Source organism: Notamacropus eugenii, chromosome 1 (genome assembly GCF_028372415.1).
Source record: "Notamacropus eugenii isolate mMacEug1 chromosome 1, mMacEug1.pri_v2, whole genome shotgun sequence".
Classification (NCBI taxonomy): Eukaryota; Metazoa; Chordata; class Mammalia; order Diprotodontia; family Macropodidae; genus Notamacropus; species Notamacropus eugenii.
In genome coordinates, this window is record NC_092872.1 from 346,562,091 (window position 1) to 346,586,166 (window position 24,076).

Consider the following 24,076-nt stretch of genomic DNA (forward strand, 5'->3'; position numbering starts at 1 on the left):
CCAGATTACAAAGGGTTTATTATCAAAGAACTTGCAAGGGAGCGAAAAGCTTGCAAGGGAGCAAAGATGGAGAGAGAGCTCTCAGCTGTTCAAAGGAGGTACAGAGAAGGGTGAGATATTAATAGTCTGTAGATACAAAAAGCCAGGGAGCAGGATGTTTAGAAAAGTCCCAAGCAAGGTCTCAAGTCTGCATCTGCTGCTCAAGGTTGCCCTGGTCAAAGCTTGCTCTGTGGTTTCTGGTAGCTAACAGTATCTCCAAATTCAGCTACAGTTTCCTCATAGAGGATCACTGGTAGGTCAAGCAGCCCTGGGCTTCAGAAGTCTTTCTGACTGACTAGTTGTGCTCCTCTACTATCCTGCTCCCCTGTAATGAAGGGAAGCTCTATAGTCATTACAAGACCCACAGTTCACAAACAAGAAAGAAAGAGACAAGGATATCAAGGAGAAGAGGGTGATTGACAGTGCTAAAGACTACAAAGACTGAGAGAAGAACATTAAATTTGGCTTTAAGAGATCACTGGCAACTTTAGAATGAGCACTTTTGGTTTTCCATTGAATGATGTATAGAGAATTAAGAAGAAAGAAAGGAAGTGGTAGGCAGCGTTTTTCAGGAGTTTATCCACAAAAGGGAGGAGTGATATGGGATGATGCCTAACAGGGAATGGGCATAAGGAAGTTAGTAGCGGGGGATGGGGAATGGGATTTGAATGACAGTTTGAGGTTCAGAATACTGGAGAGTATGATGAAGTGGGAGTTTGTCAATCACTGATGAATGAATTCAGGTGGGTTATTAATACTCCCAGGAGTTTAGCCTCAGAATGGAGTTCTTTCAAGATGTAGGCAACTAAGGCAATGAAGCAGCTGGAAATAATGTTTCTTTCCTATTCCTGCAGGCAGGTGTGGCTAGAAGGTAGAACAAGCAGGAAGGAATGTTTCCATTCCCTGAAGGCAGGAAAGGTCACCTGGAAGTGAGAATAGGTCAGCCTAGAAGACTCCAGTGGGAAGGCATAGCTCTCATCCCATGCTGACAGCAAAAGGTGAACCCAGGAGACTGGCATGCGATGGAATGGTGTCTCCCTGATCCCCTATGAAGATGGCTTAGGAGATCAGGCATGCTCCTGTCCTCCAGCAATAGGCCCATTCTACTTCTGGACGGATATGACTATGTCAAAATCTACCTTTTTGCAACTCTAGCCCCCTCCTCCATTGCGCCTAGTTTCATCCTCTAGGGCCAAGCAGAACAAAGTTAATTCCTAACATCTCTTCTGTGTGAAGATGGTTATCACAGCTTCCCTCATTCTTGAGGCCAGTCCTCCCTAGTTCTTTCAATGGGTACTTGGTTGGTGTGGTGGCCAGACTCTTTACCGTCTTGGTCGCCTTTTTCCAGGTATACTTCTGTCTACCAATGTCCTTAGAACCGTGGGAGCATTCCTGATCTCCTAAGTTGGTTTCTTCCTGCTCATGCAGGATCAGAGAGACACCATTTCATTTTACACCAAATCTCCTGGGCTCACCTCTTCTTGCCAGAAGGGAATCTGAGATATGCTGACCCACTGGAGTCTTTTAGACTAGCCTGTTCTCACTTTCAAGGCACCTTTCCCTGCTTTGGCAGCTGAAACAGAATATGCTACTCCAGATGTGGTCTGGCCAGGGTAGGATATGGTAGGACTATTGTTTCCTGAGTCTGACTCTCAGGTTTTTTATCTGTAAAATGAAGGTAAGATTTGTGCTCTCTCTTCCCAAGCACTATTTTGAGGAAAGCACTTGATCAGTCTTCAAAGACTGTAGGAAATGAGCTCTTAATCATTCACATTGTAGCTGGGAAAGGGTTTCCTCTGTAGTCTTCCTATAAAGCTGTATTCTTGTGTAGAGAGGATTATGGCTTCCTGAAGGCCAGAATAGCAAAGAGCAAGTTATTGGGAAGCTAAAAAGACTGAGAATAGGCCCAGGGATGGGATGCAGTATGAGAACTAGCATGGTAGAATGCAGGGATTCTTTACCATTTTGGGGTCTTAGATCCCTGTGGAAGTCTGGTGAATAATACTAATCATAATAACTACCATTTATACAGTTCTTGGGGCAGCTAGGTGGCATAGTGGATGAAGTGCTGAGCATAGAGTAAGGAAGACTCATTATCCTGAGTTCAAATCTGTTCACAGACACACTTATTAGCTGTTTCGCTCTGAGTAAATCACTGAACCCTGTTTGTCTCAGTTTCTACATCTGTAAAATGAACTGGAGAAGACAAATGGCAAGTCATTCTAGTATTTTTTGCAAAGAAAATTCCAAAACTTACTACTCCTCCTCTGATGCCCTAGACTCATCTGTGAGAGTAAGAGTTGGAATAAGGATCCTCAGTGCTAATATAGACTACAAAGCCACAGTGTCAGGGGGGAAAACGTAAGTGACCCCTGAGGAGCTGTTTCAGCAACCTTATACAGGTTTTACTTATATAGGCAAAGTGGGTACAAGCAGTTCCCTGAAAGGGGAGAAAAGTTCTAGCAACATAAGGCCCAAGTTCCTAATCTCTGGTCTATTATATGCCTTCAAAGTTCAGTCCTTTTTAACCCTCAAAGTTCAGGGCTGTTGAAGGGAATGTGGTCTTGACACTGGGCCATAACAAAGAAGCTGTCTATTCCTTCCCACCTCCACAAAGTGAAAATGAAAATACTAACATTGCTTTGACCATTTGATGGCAAGTCTCTTGGGTTCTGCATCTGACACTTAATAGCTATGTGACCCTGGGCAAGTCACATAACCTCTGTCTGCTTCAATTTCCTCAACTAAAATGAAGACAATAATGGCACCGATCTCACAAGGTTGTGGTGAGAAACAAATGAGTGCTTGGCACATGGTAGGGGCTTAATGCTTGTTTCCTTTCTCAAAACCCAACACTAGAGAGAATGTCATAGAAAGGCTCATTGGGTTTAAAACAGAGTTGTGCCACTCACTACTATTCTCAGTTTCTTCCTTTGTAAAATGGGGAGAATAATTCTTGCACCCCCTTTTTCTACATAAAGCTGATGAGGAGCAATTGGGATAAGCTTTTGTGAATTATAACTAGAGGTGACAGCAGGTGGGTTAAGATCTGAATAAAGAAATCAAGAATTCTGGTTCATATTTTTATCCCTTACGCACCAGATTCTTCATCAGGTAATTCCCAGTTTGACCTACTACAGCCTCTTCAAATAATAGCAACTCATTTGAACCCCTGCCTAACATCTTCCTCCCTTTCTTCCTTTCCATCTTTATTTCCAGACAGTGAATGTTTTAAGATGCTCTTATGGCCATAAAAATCAGATTAATGTGAAGATTTCCTTTTTTTTTTAATCTAGAAAGCATTTTAAGTACCCAGTAATCATTCTTCCAAAGAGATAGAGGAATTTGAGCTACTCTTGGTCTGGTAGGCAAAACTTTTCCTCTTATGCTTCTGTCACAGACATCTGCTGATGCTGGCCTCTGACTTCCTGCCATCTCTGCAACGGGAATGCCAGGTTTCTGTCTGCCAGCCCAGTGTAGTTATAGAGAAACATAGGAGCCATCATGGAAGAGGAATGTGGCTGGATCCCTGGTCCTAACTGTTGCTGAGGGACTGAAAAGAGGCATTCTTCTCAACCTTAAATGATATACCAGAAGAGAAAGGTTGATCATAAAAATTGCAGAGGCACAGAGCTGAATGTCTGTATTCAAAATATATGGGGAGAATATCTTACTCTACTATTTGAATTTTATCTGAGGTGATCATAAGAAAAAAAGACAATTCAAATTACATAAAATTAAATTTTGCAGGAACAAAATCAAAGCATGTATAATGAAATGAGAAACAGATGACTAAGGAAAAAGTCTGCATTAAGCATCTCTGATAAAAGTCTGATATCAAAGTCATATAGGAATTTGACACAAATTTATAAGACCAAGAACCATTCCCTAATAGATAAGTGGTCAAGGGATATGAACCAGTAGTTTCAGAAGAAAAGCAAATGGCCAACAATCATATGAAAGATTATTCCAAAACACTAATAAAAAGTAAAGTATGCAAATTAAAATAACTCTGAGGTTTCACAATGCAGCATATTGTCAATGGTGACAAATAGTCAACGTTGGAAGGGCTGTGGGTAAGTCAGGCACATTCCTACATTGTTGGTGGAACTGTGAATTGGTCCTCCCATTGCAGAAATTAAATTGGAATTATGTGAGAAAGGTTGGTAAGTGGTTCAAATATTTTGACCTGAGCACTCCTACTTATACAATTACATAAAGAAAGGTTATAGATAGACAGATAGATGGATGGGTATAGATAAATATATATGCATATAATACATACAAACACATACACACATATATGTATATACACACATATGTAATATTCATACCAGCACTTTTTGTAACATTGTCCCCATCATTTAGAGAATGGATAAACAAATTATGGCGTATATATGTAACGGAACATTACTGTATCATAAGTGATGACTAATGAAAATCCACAGAAATCCAGAAAGATTTGTGTGAATTGATACAGAGTAAAGAAAACAGATAGAACCAACAATTAGGAGACATCTTGGGGCAGAAGAAAACATGCTGGATTTAAAGGCAAAGAACCTGAGTTAAAATCCCAGTTCTGTCACTTAATATGTACGTGATCTTGGACAAGTACCTAATCTCTCTGGCCTTTGATGTTCTAATCTGTAAAAGAAAAAGATCAAACTAAGTTATTTTCTAAAGTCTCTTTCAGTTCAAAATATAAATATCCACAATAATTCTAATAATACAAACTATAACAATTTAAACTAACCATCCGGGTCCTTGAGAGTTGATAAAGAAATTCACCCTCCTCTCCATCCAGAGGTGAAACTAAGGATGTTTAATTTCACATAACAAGCTTGGCTTTGATTCAGTGTTTTTGTTAGAAGGCAGAGTTCAAAGGGGAAGGGAGAGAATAGGTGGAAATCACTTTTTAAAAAAATACACAATAAAACTTAAAATGCAGTAACGATTATTGTAAAAATAAGTTACACAAAACAACAAGAAAATCGATCTTTTCAAATATTAAAAAGCACCTTGTAAACTTAGGAAAAAACCCTATTTATCCTTGAATTGTGTTCTCTGGATTGCTATAATGGCAGGTTATATATATACAGGACTTTGTGTCCAGTCAGTATTCTTGCCACTCCATCCCAACTGCTTCTCCTAACTTTGCATAGCTCTCCCTTGCTCTTAGTCACATTCTACCTTGTATTCTACTTATCTGTATACACGTCATAACTCTTTGGTAGACTTTAAGCTCTGAGAGGGATGAAACTGTATCATTTTTCATCCTTGGGTCCTCAGTAGAAAGTCCTATAATGAAACAATGGGCCAAGTACTGTGCTGCGGATACAAATTACAAAGAATGAAACAATCTCTACTCAAGAGGAAGTTCTAATGGAGAAGACAGTAAGCACAAATAATCAAGATATACAGCATAAATACAAAGGTAACAAATACAATTATGTACAATATATATTTTATACAAAATGTAAATATATGCAATATATACCTTCTACAAACAGGAGATAATTTGGGAGAAAGGGTACGAGAAGTTGAGGAAATGCTTCAAGCTGAAGGTAGTTCTTGATTTGAACCGTAAAGGAAGAGGGGACTCATGAGGCAAAAAAAAGGGAGGAACAAGTACATTCCAGCCATGGAATGATGAAAGATGAGAGATAAGATGACTGGCTGGATCGCCAAGAATAGTAGGGAGACGGAAGTTCAATGAGACTGGCAGGGTAGGAGAAAGCCAGGTTGTGAAGGGCTTTAAAAGCCAAACGAAGGAATTTATATTTTATGCTAGAGCAGGGTGGGGAACCTGCAATCTTGAGGCCACACGTGACCCTCTAGGACCGTTCAAAGGGCTGACCTTGAGGACCTCAAGGTCACACTTGGCCTCAAGGCTGAAGGTTCCCCATCCCTGTAAGCTATAGGGAATGGTGTTGTTTGAAAAGGGGGGTAACACAGTTAAATCCATAGGACAGGATTATTTAGGCATCTGTGTATAAAATGGTCCAGAATTGAGAGTCTTCAGGCAAGGAGGCCAGTTAGGAGGTTATTGCAACTATCTAGGCCAGAGGTGATGAGAGCCTGATCTAAGGTGGTAGTTGTGTGGGTGGAGAGACAGGGCCTGAGGATGCAAGAGATATTTTGAAGGGAAAAATGACAAGATCTGACAAGTGAATTGGCTTGCTGTATTGCAGGGAATATCACGAGTGGAGTCCTGTAAAAAGCCTGTCTGTGTCTAGCAGCAAGCAGCAGGCATTCAACTAACACTTGCCAATTAGCTGGCATTTTTGTAAATAACTCAGATGTCAGAAACAGAATAAGATGACTGCATTCATAGGGGCTGCTCAGGGGTGGGAAGTGAGGTATAAAAGGTGATGAGGCACAATGGCTGGCCTTGGATCCCAAAGGAAAGAAGTCAAAAGACAGCTACTCCCTGTTCTAGTCAACAGCAGTAAATTTACTCAGGATAATGGTAAACACATGAAGTAGGGAAGGATTAAAACTAGGGAAGAACCATTAAAAAAAGAACTAGGGGTCGATGGATTGTAGATTTAGAAATGGAAGGAACCTTCGAGGTCAACCATTCCAATTTCATTTCATAGATGAGGCAACTTGGTGGCAGAGCTATTACTTGGATTTCAATTTCATGAACAAACTAAAGCAATTTATATTAAAAACAACAGCAACCTAAGTTATTATGGATTAAAGATGGTACTGATTCACATGCCCCATTTTTTAACATTGAAAAAATATTAAGTTCATGTAACTAAAGTAATGCTGATCTCCAATTTCTCTTCAGTTATGGAGGTTAGGGTGAGAAAAATCACTTAAGTACATAGGTTCATTTTTAGACAAAAGTACCAAACTGAAGATCATGCAAGATGCTACCTACTATGATAACAACATACATGTTACTTTGCAAACTTCAAGGTAGGGAAAGCTCTTTTAAGGGCATTATTTAATTTGGCCTACACTTGAACAATCCTGTGGAGGGAGGTGCTATTTGTCTTCTTATTTACAGCAGAGGAAACTGAGGCTGAGAGTGACTTGCTCATCGTGAAACAGCTAAGAAATGACCAAGGCTGGAACTGAATAAACAGTCTCATGTTATTTAACACAAGTTGGGATGGAAGATCTCCTAACAAGTTTAACCAGAGTGTCTTGTTTGGGAATCAATTATTAAAGTGGATACAGAGATAATGAAATCTCAACCTGTGTGTTATGGAGATTTCTGCTGGCCCCCTTCCCACCCAAATCTTTTTCCCAGTAACCCTAACTCCACTAGCCTTCTAATCAATCAACAAATATTTATTAAGTGCCTATTATGTGCCTTTATGTAAGGTGGATTTTAGTGTGTGTAAGGTGATTTTTGTTATTCCTTTTCAGGAAATAGTTCCCAGGATCATGGATACTATTTCCCAGGATCCATGGCCATAACAATCATCTAGTTCCCAGGCTCTCGCCTTGTAAACATATCCACCATGCTTTTACAATGTTATATAATGATAAATGATGTAAACATTTGAGTTCAGCTGGTAAATACTCACAGTGACTGTGCAGTGAAATACAACAACGAGTTGATGTCAACTTGTGAGGTTGGCAAATTTGCCTTTTTTGTCTGTTACCCTGTAAATCAATTAGGTACTGGTCAGTAAGTGGGGGATAGGAAAGCGCAAGAGGAATGTGCATGTGTGTTTGCCTCAACTGGCTCCCACTGAAGCTTAGGGGAGAATATAACTGTTGTGCTGTGCATACCTTGGTCAGCCCCCATCAAGGTTTGGGGCAAATCCGTGTGTTTGTCTCCACTGGCCCCCATTGAGAGTTAGGGGATGCTAGGATTTGGGCTCCTATTCTGGCCCACCTCTGCAAGAAGAGTAATTAGGGAATGCCATGGGAGTTGGTGTTCCCATTATCAGCAATCCCTTTGGAAGACCAGAATAGACTAAGTTACTTATTTAATCCTTTATCATGTCTCCATTCTTGTCTTCTTGTCTGCCTGAATCAAGAGTGAAGCTGTTACTGCTAGAACACCTGCTAGCAGCTCTCCTGTGCTACCTGTGTGACAGTGTCAGTAACAAATGAGGTAATATTTGTAAAGTATCCAGCACAATATTTGCAAATAGTAGGCACATGATAAGTCCTTTCCTTTCTCTCCTTCCCTTTCTTCCTCTCTTTCCCCTTCTCTCCCTCTTTTCTTCCTTCCTTCCTTCCTTCCTTCCTTCCTTCCTTCCTTCCTTCCTTCCTTCCTTCCTTCCTTCCTTCCTTCCTTCCTTCCTTCCTTCCCTTTCCCATGCTCCCCCTCCCAAACTCCACTAACAATTGCAGAAATATTTGGAGCATCTTCCTCATATCTAATCTGATCATGGAAGATCTTGGAACATATGTCTGGGGCTGGATGTTGAACATTAGGAAATATTAATAATTCTTATTTTTCTTCATCGGTTAAGTTTGACTCAGTCAGGAATGGCCTAGATGACTTAGGTAAGTCTTCTAGCTGGCTTATGACTCATACTGCCCACCATAGATTTCAGCCCCTGTCGGTAGACCCTAAGGTACACCACCCATGCCTACAGTTAGACAGCCCTTCTTTCCCTAGGGCAGACTGATTATCAGACTGTTGGAGCTGGAAGGGACCTTAAAATGCCTCCATTTCCTCCCAAGTAAAATGAGGATGATGACAACTCTCTCCCAACTCCCTTACAGGGCCATTATAAGAAAAGCTTTCTATGACCTTGAGAATTATAGAAATGTAAATTATCTCTAATATCACTTCCTTGTGGGACAGAGGGACAGGGATTTACCCAATGTCACCCAGGAGTAAATAGCAGAACTGAAATGCAAATCCACTGTGTAGTCCTCTGACTACTAAACCAGTGATGTGGACAAGGCCTCTGAGTCCCTGCCAGCTTCCCACAGAGAGTGAGAGTTTAGCAGAGAAGAAAAGGGATTTGCCCAAGGTCACACAGATGGTAGATATTGCAAAGGGCCACAATTTTACAGATCACCAAGTACTATCATTTTCACATTTATTTGCTCCAGGTTGAACCAGACTCCTGCAAGGAGTCTCCAAAAAGTACAAGACAGCACCAGCCCTTTCATTAAATGACTTAATATAATGAATAAGCAAACATACCCTTAGTGTGTGTCTTGGATACATATATATGTGTGTGTGTGTGTGTGTGTGTGTGTGTGTGTGAGAGAGATGATTTTTCAAGTGTACAAGTCATTGATAAAAATTCATTTCAAAGCATTACAAATTCATGGTAGCTTTTTATCATGCTTTTTCAACCAATAATTAATAATTGCTAGTAATTATTATATGAGCTAATATTTATATAGTTCCTCCCAACAACCCTGGGAGGTGGATGCTATTATTCCCCATTTTAAAGATGAGGAAACTGAGGCAAACTGAAGACCAGGCCCGAAGGAAACTGAGGTTAACAGAAGGTAAGTGACTTGCCCAGGGTGACACAGTTAATGTCTGAGACTAGATTTGAATTCAGGACCTCTCTCTAGGTGTAGTGCTCTATCCACTGAGTTACTTCTTGTTCAGTTGTTCAGATGTATCCAACTTTTCATGATCTCGTATGGGGTTTTCTTCATGAAGATACTAGAGGGTTTGCCATTTAAGACAAACAGAGGTTAAGTAACTTATTTAGGGTCACAGCTAGGAACATCGGAGGTCAAATTTGAACTCAGGTCTTCCTGACTCCAGGCACAGTGCTCTATCCACTGAGCCCTTAGTTGCCTCTGGCCACCTGTCTCCTCTAATCAACAGATACTAATACTGCGACTACTACCCAGTCATGGTACACGACTTTCTTTTTTAATGTTAAAGAAGATGTCCTCATAGTGGAGAAAGTCTAGAGTCAATGCTCCATCTATGCAAATTCCCTCATTCAAAACCAGTACGAAGTTGGTAGAAGATTAGAACTCAGTTGTTTGAGTTCCTTCCAGCTGTTCCAAGATGCTAAGAATTCTGGGCTTAAATCTAATTCTAATCCATTATCTAAGCACTGGAGGGCTCAATCTGTGGTTTATCCCCTTCCATCCAGTAAACAAATGGCTAGACAGTAGAAAGTGGGTTAGCAGGGCAGGAAAAGGTGCTAAAATTTCAACTGGGCAGTACTGGGATCATTGCTGACTCTCTGGTGAAGAAATAAATAACTAAATAAAATCTGTTGCTTTGGGGGAAGTTAAATTCAAAGCTTAATTCAAGTTCCGATTCCTCCAGAAAGCCTTACATTAATAATCTAGCCCACAGTGATCTCAAATCTAAACCACAAAGCTTAGAAATTGTTTGGGAGCCAGGGAGGGGAGGGAGCAAGGAGAAGTGAGAAAGAAGAGATATTTTTGTTTGTCAAAAAGTAAGCAAATGAAAAGAAATTGTGTGTAGAATCAGAGCAGAAGAGACCTGCAATACCATCTAGTCCCCTTTTTCCTCCAGAAACAGAAATCTCAGTTCTTTCAAGGCATCCCATTTCTTTACTTAACACACTTGTTATGAAGACAGGACTTAGAGGGAACAGAAATCGTTGGCATTGCCCTGCTCCCCCCCACTGCTGCTTGGTTTGCCCTACGTGCGGCCAAGTAGCCCTCTCCTACACAAGGGCACTCCATACACTTGAGACAGTTGTTATGTCCCCTTGGACCCTTCTACTCTTCAGCCTAACACCACCACTCCCTTCAGTCATCTTCTTGTATTGCGTGGTTGTCAGCCCTCATCTCACCCCAGGTGCCCTCCTTCTCTAGAAGCCTCCAGATTGCCCATGTTCCATCTGCATGCATGATCTAGCCCAGATATACATACCACATTTCAGATGTGTTCCCCAAGTGGGACTGTTGCCTTCCCTGCTTTAGAGATGAGATTTCTATACTTCTGGTTTCATCACTTATCCAAAGAGCACACACTTACTGAGTACCAATCATGTTGCCAGGTTGTTTTGTTGGGTAGTGGGGCTCCTAAGGTAAATAAGACCTGGTCTTTGCTCTTAGGAAGCTCATGGTTTGGTTGACAAAACATGACAGACTGAACAAAACAAGTAAGGTAGCATTTGCTCAGGCCTCATTTTTTAACTGAGGAATCTGAGCCATAGAGGGAAAGCAATTTGCTCAGGGCTACAATGGTAGTAAGTGGTAGAGCAGGAATCTGAAAACCAGGTCTTCTGAAGAGATTTTACAAGCCATCTAGCTGAACTAACAGATTAGGAACCAAGGTGAAAGGAGGTTAAGTGATTTGCCCAGGGTCACACGTTTGGGAATCACTTGAAGCATTTAGGTCTTCCTGACTCCAAGTCCAAGTTTTTATCCACTGTACCACATATCAGCCCCCCAAACTCAGCAAGTGACTCTGCTGACCAATATGCCAATTTACATAATATATCAAAAACTATTAGTAGTTACTTTCCCCAAGTCATTTGTACATTTTTTAAAAATAGGGGCATTTAATGTCTTCACCTAAAGGAACAAATAGTAGGACTAGTAAAACATATATAAGTAGCAAAACAATGTAATATGAAGAGTTCTCTGCTATGTGAGGACTTTGTGATTTCAGGCAAATCGCTTGTTCGGTGTTTCCTTATCTAAAATGTTTCCTTATCTAAAAAATGAGACCTTTTAAGGGGGTCTTTGAGGTCAAAATGATTTTCATAAGAACACTAAAATTGTTATTTGCCTATTAAAATACTTCTCCCTTTTCCAACTACATGACTGTGAGTCTGGATTTTTTTCATGTACTTCAACCAGAACAACCTCCTCCAACAGATTGAATGCATCAGCAAATAAGAGAATCCAGCTGTCTTCTATTAAGTCAGACATTAAAGAAATTTGCAAAGATATGTGAAACAATGTCATTCTCCTCATTAAATTTTGTTCTGGAAAATATATTTTTCATTAAAAATGTTATTTATGCTAACATGGAATGAGTTTATTATTTTAAATGAATTAATAAAATATTTTTAAAGTTTATTGGTTTTAATTTCTAATTCAACAAAATTTGATAAGACCCACATAAACAAAAGTGCAATAATTTTGAAGAGAGTAAAGAGGTTCTGATACTTGAGAACTACTGTACTAGAGGAGCTCTAAAAGTTGAACACTTCTGAACTTATACTTTTCTATTTTTTTGTGTTGTACCTGGTTGCTCTCAGTTTCCAGTAAAATGGATTTCTGGGACTCCACTCGCTCCTACCTGTATCACCATCCATCTTGTCTCCTTTCTTGGATCCTCTCTCAGATCATGCTCTCTAACCATACGTATCCCTCAAGGCTTTCTCTAGGGCCCTCTTCTCTTCTTCTATGTACTGCTCCCCCTTTGTGCTATTTCACCTTTGTAACATCTCTCAATTACATCTTCTCTCCTCCAATTCTGCCACCCCCGCAGGTCCTTATAGCCTCACGTCTGGACCATTGCAACAGCGTACTGGTGGGTCTGTCTACTTCAATCTCTCCCTATTCTAATCCATTCTCTATTCAGGCACTCAAGTGATTTTTCTAAAATGCAGGTCCAACCATCACCCAATAAAATGCTTGGTTTGACATCAAAAGCCCTTCACGAACTATCTCTGCCCTACGTTTCCAGTTTTCTTATGCCTTATTCTCTGATATATACCCTCAAATCCAGTGACATTAGCTTTCTGGCTCTTTCACAAATAAGACACTCCATCTGTCAGTTCCAGGCATTTTCTCTGGCTGCCCCCATGCCGAGAACACTTTCCCTTTTTCACTCCAACTACTGACCACCCTGGCTTCCTTCAAGTCCTTACAGAAAGTCTTCTCCAACCCTTCCTAATTCCAGTGCCTTCTCTGTTAATTAACTCGCATTTATCCTGTAGATAGCTTGCTTTCTATGTATTCATTTGCCTGTTGTCTCACCTGTCAGATAGCATGCTCCTTGAGGGCAGGAACTAACTTTTGCTTCTTTTTGCATCCTCTTTGCTTAACACAGTATCTGGTGCCTAGTAGGTGCTTGTTAAATGTTTATCGATTGATTGATAACAATACTGATGAGAAGACCTACCACAAAGGACTGTTGGAAGGTTCAAATGAGATAATGTACCTACTGAAGCATTTTGCAAACTGTAAAATACTATATATGTGTGTTTTTCATTATCATCTTCATTAGTATTACCACAACCATCATGAGCCATATTGTCCCCAACTTTTCCCAACTCAGGGCTGGTTGTGAAAGAAGGGAAAGTGTTTTGAGTAAGGAGGGCAGTTTCCTTTCCCAGAGGGTATCAAAAGGGATGACTCTCCCTTTGCAGATTCCAGTCTATCAAGAGTTATAACGAGCAGCCCGAAGTTCTGAAGTGTTTGCACAGGCAGCCAGTGAAGTTCCCTAGTTGCTGTGACATTGCCTTAGCAGCCTTCAAGAATTAGCTAACTCTTCCAACCCACTAAAACATAATTGCACTTTGATCAGAGGAGAAAAGAAGCTATTTAAGGTATTAGCTTAAAAGGTCTTATGTATGAGCACAGGCAATTAAGGCTGACATCTACATCAGCATCCTACACAAAGCCTGGGAAACACTTCATGTCACTTGTTAACTCCAGGTTACTCCTCAAGACCTTTTTGTGCTGTATTAGCCTCCGCCTGCCACTTCCTGGAACACTCCCAGATTCACTGGGAGAGTGGCGATTTCTCATCTGCTTCTTCATGACCTCCCCAGATCACCTTTTCTTCCTCTTATATCACATGTAAAAGGCACCCTTCTCCCTGGAGGAAGCTTGTAGAGAAAAGGCTGGACTTGGGAGTCAGCAGGCCTGGCTCATGTCCCACCTCAATCATTTATCAGCTAGAGACATCTCCCCACCTCTCAGAGCCTCAGTTCTCCCATCTGTAACATGAGGGTAATGATACCAGAAGTGCCTGCCCCATAAGGTTATGAAGAAAGCACTTTGCAAAACTTCAGGGTTACAGAAATCAGCATTATTATTCATGTACACGCAATAATACCGACTTCAGACTTCAGCCTTGTCTTAGCGGGTGAATCTGTGTTATTCTCTGTAATACTGAGGTTCCATCGCCACATCTCTAAAATGTGGGAGAATAACCTTTGTCATAACAATAATTAATTTACAGAATAACCTCTCTTATAGGAATGTTACATAGGAAGGGCTTTGTAAACCTTAAAAAAACAAACTCAGCAACTAACAATTATTATTATTGCTTATTAGATTGTGAGTTGAACAGCACCCAGGACAGGATCTCTGGCAACTAGGAGCTCACGGAGGCTTCTGGCCAATAAAGACAAGAATGAACAGAACACAGTCCTCTCCAACAGAACCAAAGGAAGACATCCTGGCATAGAGAGTACTGGACTTAGGAGTCAGGAAGAGCTGAGTTCAAATTCCCTCAAATTACACTAAGTAGCTATGTAACCCTGGAAAAGTCACTCAGTGAGTATCTTTTTCCTTCACTGCTGGGTGGCAAAGTGGGTGATGATGATGATAACTACCATTTATATGATGCTTATTATGTGCCAAAATGGAGGACCTGACCTGAAGTCAGGAAGATCTGAGCTCAAATTTGGCCTCAAGACCCTTAGTAGCTGTGTGACCTCGGGTAAGTTACTTAACCTCTGCCTCAGTTTCTTCAATTATAAAATGGATATAACAACACCTACTTCCCAGGGTTGTTCTGAGAATCAGATAAGATAATACCTGTAAAGAACTTCGTGAAGCGCCTGGCACATGATAAGAGTGATAAATGGTAGCTATTATTATAGGAGTGGCCTTTTTCTCACTGCGCTGTTCTGAGGCTCAAGTGAGGTAACAGGTATGTAAAGTGCTTTGCAAACTTGAAAGCAAAAGTCAACTATTATTATTCCATTCTGACCTATAATACGCACCTCACTGCTGGGATACAGCAGCTTATATGGCTATCTCCAGTATTTACCAGTGGATTAATCACAGCTTATGTTTAGTTCCAGGCAGATGCTCTGATGATAGTCACTGCCCAGAGTTCTCAGGCAAACCTGTGGGTGCCTCTAGGATGTGGGATGTCTGTATCAGGTGTTTTCCTCTGACATTGGGCAGGTACAAGGCTCCTGAGCAACATCATGTACCTTCAGGATGCAATCTGCTGAGGTCAAACATATGGAGTTGTGTATTGTTTACCGGATTTAGTTTCTTTGCTCTTCTCTGCTGGGTATTTATTTTTGCCTTATGCTGGGAATGGTGAAATCAAGGGGTCATGAACTCCCCCTTCTCTTTCTGAAGACTAGCCTGAGGTCAGGAGCCCTGTCTTTTCCTTCCTATTTCCCCAACAGTAATCTGCCAAACAACTGTGATTAACAACTCAGGAAAGGGTTTCAGCAATAGTTAACTATTCTAGGCCATGATTCAGCTACAAGAGGAAAATCCATGACCTGTGCTCATGCACAGCCACAGACAGACTTCTTTCCCCCTTTTAAGCTCAGAGAGCCTGTTGTTTGTGAGAACTTCTCATAAAATTCGATGACTCTCCATTCAAGCTGGCAGTGGGGCCTCAGAATTGCCTTTCTCAGATCCTGCTCCCCACATTCATGCCAAGAAGAACACCAAGACTTCAAATCTGAGGTCCCCATGGGGCCTTTCTTTGCCCTTCTGCCAAGTGAACTGCTGCGTCTCTGGTGGGTGGGTGGAACAGAGGCCCGAGATTCCAGTCCTAGGAACAGAGGCTCCTCTTCCAGAACACCAGTTTTTCAACAAGCTGACTCTCTACCCACAGCCTGGAACTCTGCAAAGTTCCTGCTGGTGGAAGGCCCTCCCTCCCTCCTTCCTTCCTTCATCCAAAGCTCCAGGCTGCTGAAGGGCTCGAACTACAACAGAGGGGAAAATGATTGTAAACAGAGTTATAATTCTGTTGAAATAGTGCTTAGTCCCAGACCACCAACACGGCCCGGCGTCGGAGGTCTTTAGCTCTCCCTCGACTGTCACGTCACAATAGCACCCCTCTGGAAAACAACATCCTCTACCAGCATTTCCTAAAAACCTCAAAGGGATGGGGAATACTTAACAGAAAGCTCCTCGACTGACAGAGGGTAGACCAGCTCCCCTCTCTAGGTGATGGTAACCATAATTGGACTGTCCTCTTCATCACCATTTTGTGCCCTCTGGAAACTATTTTTACCCCTATACCTTCAGATTTTTCTAACTAGGACTTGCCTGCCTCCTGCCCGCCCCACCCCAACCCTTCTATCCAGCTTCCACCCTCTCTCCACTTCGCACTACTCACTGCCCCACCTTCCTTCCTTTTCTCCTCTCCCCCCGCCCCATCCAGCTGCCAATCTCTTTCCTACCCACTTCAATCTTGCAGTCTCCTAGCCTCAGGGTCTGATGACCTCAGAGTCGCCACAGGAACGATTTTAACCCTACAAAATAACCAACCCAACCAAAGCGAGAGAACCCCCATGGATAGACCTAGACCCACCCAATTTCCTCCAAACGGCGGAATTTAGAAGCAAAAGTTGACGTTTCCTCCCCCATTTTTTCACTCAGATTCTTTCTGAGAACGAATAGAGATGAGGCAAAACTGAAAGCTGGGGGCAAAAGGGGTTGTAGAACTTAATCCAGAGCAAAATTCCCCTCTTCTCCGTGCCAATGGGGCAAAGTCTGCCTTGGAGAAGGCGGCAGTTGGTCATTCAGTGGAAGAAATAACTGAAGAGGACACAGCCACAACTGCCCCCGGCGCCTGGAGTGGGAGTGTCGTTGGGGGAGGAAGGATGGGGAGGAAAGGGGAGGCTCCCGGGGACCTGGGTCCTTCTCCCCGCCTCCAGTCCTTTTTGGCCCCGAAACCGCATTTGGCAGGCAACAGTGGCGGGATCGGGCCACTGGCCCCCTCCAGCAGAGAAGCAGAGACACTGGGGAGGAGGACCGCTGCCTCCCCCATCCCATCTTACCTCGCACGCTACGCAGCCCAAGCTGCCCAGAGGGCTAGGGGTCAGCTCTGCGCGGGCACCCCTCCGGCCACAGTCTGCTCCCCCCAGCCTTAATTTCCCGCACTTACCAGGAGGGAAGGAGTGGCAATGCTGGAGATTTCCTCCGTAGGTCTGTCTTGTCTATCTGATTCAAAGCAGCGTCTCGTCTGCCTGTCTGTCTGTGTCAATGCTTCTGCCAGACAGAATGCCGACTCCTGGCGCCTAGCTCCTTGGCACTCCACTCCAGGCGGGGCTCTAGAGCAGAAAAGTGGAAGCGCTGGGGAAGGTGCGGAGGCGGCGCCCAGCCCAGCCCATCCAGACCAACCCTACCAGCCCCGCCCCGAGAGGCCCACGTGGAAGCAGCCCAGCCTGGTACGGCCAACGCCCCGGGGCTTCTGGAGAGCCCTGGCAGGGAAAGGGAGTGGGCAGGGAGGGGGCTGCTGAGACCGCTGCAGGGTAAAGGGGAGCTAGGAAATCTGGGTTCCAGTTCTTGTTCTTCTAGCCCAGATTCTAATCCCCATCGTTCACTCTCTGTGTGACGGTGAATGAGACTTTTCTCTGAGTCTCAGTTTCCCCATCTGTCAAAGGACGATGTTCAGAGAGCTGATGAGATAACGGATGTGAAAAAGAACAGCCTCGATGATTGGAAAGAACTCTGGTTCAGGACACCTGGGTTAAAATTCGGTTTACAAACATTAAGTACGAAATATCAACAGAGGACTTGTTTTTTGGACTGGACCTGCAATTTCATTGGTATAAGAAAACCCCATTAGTAATACAAATCAGCACTGGCTCTAAAACAGTTTTAAGAACTGCCAGGGGTAAAGACTAAGTGACTTAGTCACACAGCCACTATGTATCCAAGGCAGCACTTGAACCCAGGTCTTACTGAGAACAGCTCCCTATCCCTTACAACACCTTACCACCTTGTATGAGGAAGGACTTCTGTTCTTCAGATGGGAGTTGGAAGGTAGGTGGGAGGGGGTTGCAAGTATACAGATAAATGTATGATAGAAATATACAGATAATAAGCAGATAAGTGTAATGCACAAATATTTCCTGACTTTTTACTGATAACACCCCTATACTCAATCAGTTACCAAGTCCCCTCCTTTCTATTGCAACTATTGCCCTGGCATAACTCCCATTCAGAACTACTGCCACCATCATTTTTCAGGCTGATTGAACTATGGCCACAGCCTTCTAATTTCATGTCTTGACTGGTCTCTCCAAACCATACCCTCTGCCATCACCCAAGTGATTTTCCTAAAGAGCTGACCTGACCATTTCACCCCTTTACTCAATAAATTCCCATGATTTCTTAATTTCTCTAGGATCATTTGGCATTGAAAACTGAATGTGGCCACTTTATACTTTTCCAGGTTTCTTCCGAAATACTCCCCTCCTCTTGCTACAGTGTCCAGTCAAACCGGCCTACCTGCTCTTTCTCACACTTGACACTTGCTCTCTGTGCCCTTAGAGATAAGTAGGTGGTTCAGTGGATAGAGAGGTCTGGGCCTGGAGTCATGAAGACCTAAGTTCAAATCCAGCCTCAGACACTTAGTAGCCGTGTGACCCTAGACAAGTCACTTAAACATGTGCCTGTTTCCTCCATTGTAAAATGGGGATAATAAGAGCACTTACCTCCCAGGGTTGTGGTGAGAATCAAATGAGATAATATTTATAAATATTATCTGGCCCTGTGCCTGGTCCATAGGAACCACCTAATAAGTGTTTATTTCCTTCCCTCATTTGTACTGGCTTTCCCCCAAGCTTGGCATGCTTTAACATCTGCTCCTTGGAATTCCTGCTTTCTTCAAGATGGTCTTAAGAGTCGTCATTCAACACAAGGGTTTCCCTGATTCCCAAAGTCATTGATGTCTTCCCTTTATAAAGTAACTTTATATCTACTTTGCACATATCTTGTATATACATTCATAGGGTCTCCCCCATTAGAATGTAAGTTTCTTGAGGGCAGAGACAATTTTGTTTTTGTCTTCTTATTCCTGAGTGCTTAGTATTGTGTCTGGCACTTGGGTGCATCAATAGGTGTATTTGGATTGATTAATGAATCACTAGTAAATTGCTTCACCTGCTTCCTAGGTAAGAGGCAGTGTCTCAGGGAGATGTCAGCCAAAACTGAAGGTCAGAATTAACTTGAATTTGTTGAAATTACGCACCTGTGGGGAAAAACCTTCAGATGTCAAGTAGACATTCCCAATCCTAGAAAGAATGAGAGGTTTGAATACCCTGAAAAAATATGAAGAAGCCTAAGACAATGAACTTGGCACTGGGGGTGGGACTATGTTCATATCTTGGTCCCCAAGTCACTAAACCACATAAAATTAGAAGAGGGGTATGGGAGGTGAAAATAATTGAATTGAAAATAATCACCCCAAGGTAGGTGGAATGACTTAGTGTGGTTATTCTGTCATTTCAGTTGTATCTAACTCTTCCTGACCCTATTTGGAGTTTTCTTGACAAAGATACTGGAGTGGTTTGCCATGTCCTTCTCCAGCCTATTGTACAGATGAGGAAACTGAAGTAGACGAAGGTTAAGTGACCTGTGCAGAGTCACACAGCTAGTGTCTAAGGCTGTATTTGAACTCATGTGTTCTTTATCTAAATCCAGAACTCTATCCACTGGGCCACCTAGCTGCCATCAATGTCACATCAAGAAAAAGTAATTTTAAAAGTGTATTTTTCTGAGACAGTTTGAGTCCATTATAATTTTGCTTGGCCTCAAATCCATTATTATCATTTCTAAATAGAACTAAGAATAGCTTCCAAATTAAACAGAGAGCTGAACCAACACATTTTATTAACCATTTGCTATACGTAGATGATGTTAAGTTATATGGCTCTACTGAAAAGCAAAGTAAACAACTCCTTCCTGGAATCATTCTCAGATGACGTTAGAATGGCATTTTGATTCAATAAGTGTACAGTTTCTAATGTATGCCAAGGAAAGGCAGAAACTAAAGACACTAAGCTTGAATTTAGAGATCAGATTCAACCAATAGATGAAGGTAATACCTAGAAAAAACTTGATCTCCGGGAAACACATACCAAGCATAGTGATATCAAGGACAAGGCTGTGGCGAAATATGTTGAGACTTGCTGACATCTTGAAATCAAAGCTGAGTGGGAAGGACATGTTTAAAGTGGTTAACTGTGCAATATCACTCAATCTAAACCTCTGGGACAAAGACCTTGGAGGGACTTAGAAAGTATTTTAAGAAAAAGCCTGTAAAATATTAATGGAAATCAGGGCTTGTAGCACTAAGGCAGTTAGAGGAGGATGAACATTTCCTTATCATTAGATTGTAAGCTCTTTGGGGGCAGGGGCTTTCTTATTTGTATCTTTAGTGCTTAGTTCAGTTCCTGGCACATAGTAAATGCCTAATAAATGTTTATTGTATCATATTATCACAAAGGAACAACTGGGTAGTTCAGCTGAATTCAAGCAGACCAGAGTTCAAATTCACCTTCAGACACTTACTCACTGTGTGATCCTGAGCAAGTCACTTCACTCTGTTTGCCGCAGTTTCCTTATCTGTAAAATGAGATGGAGAAGGAAATGGCAAACTACTCCAGTACCTTTGCCAGAAAACCCTGAATAGGGTCACAAAGAGTCAGACACCGATTGAAGATTGAACAACATAATAAATATAGATAAATACACAAAGTAGTGAAATGCAAAATACTTTGGGAAAGAGGAGACAGCTTCAAGGAGGGGGTGGTGCTTCAGCTCAGACTTGGAGGTGGTGAGGGATTTGATGTGGTAGAGATGAGGGGGCAATGTATACTAGGCATGGGTGGGGAGGGAGTGGGCAGTGTTGTTGACCGTCTTAAACAAGGATTGGAAATGGAGTGTTGTATGGTGAACTGAGAGAAAGGAGACCCAATGATGCTAGAATAAGGCTGGGGTCAGATTGTGAAGAGCTTTAAAAACTAAAGTAGGGAAATAACATGGTCAGAACACCCCTGAAGAATCACTTGGATGAGATAGAGGGAGATGAAGCAGGCAGGATGCCGGATGTGAGATATGAGATAAGATGCAGGATGTGACCAGCCATAGACTATGCATTGATGACCCTACAGTGGATTCATCTGTGTGCTTTCACAAAGCACTCCAAATTATGTCACATTCCCCCTTTCCTGTTGTGGGACAAAGACACCTCTAGACTACCTGATATTCCAGGTATTCCAAAGTCGTTTTTGCCCCTCCTCGTCTTCACTTATTCCCTTCCCTGTACCCCATCAAACTATATTTAGACCAGACAACTAACCTGACATTGCTTTGCCTGCCATGGGAGTAGGCCCATGGGCTGTCTTACCCCAATAAATACCTTTTTTTAACTTGGAGACTTTCCAAGTGAATTCTTTTAGAATACTGGGACTCACAAGTCTATTCTTCATCAACTTCAGCAGGCAGCAATGTGTAGAATGGAATAGAATGGGGAGAGACTTGAGGCAAGAAAACCAATTTGGAGGTGGTTGCAGTAATTTCGAAGACAGTAGATAAGAGCCTATGGTCAAGTTGTAGCTGTGTGAGAGGAGAGAAGGGATGCGATGTTGATAAGTGTTGTGGAAGTAGACATGGGAAGTTTTGACTTTTGAGTGGATTGTGAAAGACAGAGTGATAGAGAGGAAGTAGAGGATGATGTCATAGCTATGAAGCCAGGAAATTGGAAGGATGATGATGCCTAAATGAATTAGAACAAGAAAGTGACCTGACCCTTGATCATTTCTATCTAAACCCCATCAAAAATTGAGTAGAATAAGATGATGACAATAATAACAATCCTGATATTTACATAGCCCTTTAAAATTCATAACAAAAATTTTATCTTCATTATCTTATCTGTTCCATGATAGCCTTAGGAAGACCGTATTGGATGGAGCTAGCTAGATAAGACCATGGACTGAGAAGTTCTGTGAAGGTTTAGTCTCCAAGGAGCTTGGTCTCCCAGCCTAGACAGCTCCAAATCTCAGTGAGAAGATTCAGCCCTCCTCTTAGGAAGCCCCTCATGCAAACAGGAAGATAAAGATTTGGAACCCTCCAGACCTCCTACTCTGAGAGGTCAATGTTTTGCAGGGTATGTAGTTTTTCCTGTTCTTAAACAACCAGGAGTCAGTCAGCAAGCATTTATTAAGCACTTACTGTATGCCAAATACTATGTAAGTGTTAGGGATAAATTTAAAAAAATTGCAAAAACAATCCCTGCTCTCAAGGAGCTCACAGGAATAAAGGGGCACTACTTGCAAATGACTATGTATAAAAAAGATAAATGAAAAGTAGATTGGAGGTAATCTCTAAGACAGGGCACTAGCATTAAGGGGAGCCAGGAAAGGCTTCTTGTATAATATAGGATTTTAGCTGAGTGTTGATGGAAACCAAAGAAGCCAGGAGGCAGAGTAGGAATTCTAGGCATTGGGGACAACCAGTGAAAATGCACTCAGGAAATGGTATGAGGAGCACCAAGGAGGTCAGTGTTGCTGGATTATAGAGTACTTAGAGGTACAGATTGGAGATGACTTTTGGAGAATTTAGAGGAGAAATGTAAGATAACAGCTAGAAGGGGCAGATAGATCAAATGAACGTATTTTCAGGTAGGAGGAAACATGGAAGGAAAACATTTTTCATTCTCTAGATTTTACCACAGTAACTGAACTGCAGCCTTCTCCACTGGGACCCTTCAGGCCACACCAAGCACTTAGTAAATACCTCTTAACTAGACTAGACTTGACTTGGGTGTGTTTATAGGTTTCAAGGAAGGGAGATGGAAGATCAGTGAGAAGGGAAGGATGACAGAGGGGGTAATCTACTAGAGAAAATGGGATGGAATGGGATCCCTTGCAGAGGAGTTTACTTTAGCTAAGAGGAGGGCCATCTGTTTATGTGAGATGATATGAAGGAGGAGATTGTGGGGGAAGGTATCTGAATGATTTGAGATGAGGAGGGAGAAGTGAATGGCCTTGATTTTTCAGTGAAAGCAATGTTATTAAGCTGAGAGAGTCTGGGAGGAGGAGCCCTGGGAAACTGGAGGAGAGACAAAAAGGTCTAGAAAAAGGTACCTGGTGAAGGGTGATAGTGAAACGGTTAGAGAGGTGGAAAAGGATTATTCTGCCATAAGGAGGGCCCTATTGAGAGGATTTAATGTAAATTTGTTGTGTATCTAGTCAGCATTGTTTCAGGGGTCTTCTTCCTTCAATACCACATTTTGGAGCAAAGGCTTCCAGTCAAGGGGCAGAAGTTTATTATAACGCTAATAAAGCAGGCAGAGCTCTTTAGGGAACTTGCAACCTAATGGGGATGAATCTAAAGCATATACTTAAAAGTGCAGTGAATGGTGTGCCAAGTATGCTAATTAGGTGGTCTGTGTTAGGACTAGGAAACAGTTTTTGAGGGGTTGTCAATGTTCTGTTTGTACAAGATAGTTTTGGGAGTTGGCATGTATAGCTTGCCCTCTGGATTGTATACCGAGAAAATTAGTATAAGATAGTAGTATTCATACAAGGGACATTCTACAGAGATCACCTTGTCCTTATTTGCCCCAAAGGGGCCCACTCATGAGTTATTGCCAGAGATAGGGTCTTTGGGCTGGGGAGAGATAAAGTCTGAGGGCTGAGGTCCAAGCAAGCACTCCAATGCTCCTTGGTGTGACTTGACACAGCTTATAAGGTTAAAATAGGAAGATAATAAAGATGGTGGATGTAATCCAAGACTGGGGCTTGGCAAGCCAAGAGTGGATAAGAAAAGGTGGCAAAGGACCTGAGAGTAGAAGATAATGTAAAGTTAACTAGTTTACCAAGGAGTCAATCTGGGGAAAGGAGGAGAATGTAGCCAGGGCAAGAGGACAAAGATTGCTCTAGTAATCCATGCAAATGCATATACCTCCCCCCACCTCCAAAACCCCCAAACCTACCTCCCAAATGTAAAAAGCTCCTAATTTTGCATAACTGGGCAGAGGAGGGGACTGGGGAGCCATTAGGTCATTAGGAGTTTTGCACATCCCCCAGAGGCAGCACTGGAGATGATGGTGTAGGAGCCCAAGCCAAGGCCTTTGTCTCTTGGCCCAGGAGAGTTTTGGTCCCGTTTGTCTAGGGGACCCTGGAAAATCTTGCTTTGAAGG

General features: G+C 42.3%; 1 protein-coding gene across 4 annotated transcripts in view; it reads right to left on the minus strand.

Annotated features, from left to right (window-relative positions):
• Window positions 1–17,259, minus strand: part of INF2 (inverted formin 2) — an 83,010-nt gene extending 65,751 nt beyond the window's left edge. For 3 of the 4 annotated variants that reach the window (XM_072630061.1, XM_072630063.1, XM_072630064.1), the window contains exon 1: window positions 17,027–17,259. The gene's annotated coding sequence lies outside the window, so the exon portion shown is untranslated. Of the gene's footprint in view, window positions 1–7,583; window positions 7,606–17,026 lie in introns of those variants that run through there. The other variant, XM_072630062.1, reaches the window with a different exon arrangement.
• Window positions 17,260–24,076: the final 6,817 nt, after the last annotated feature.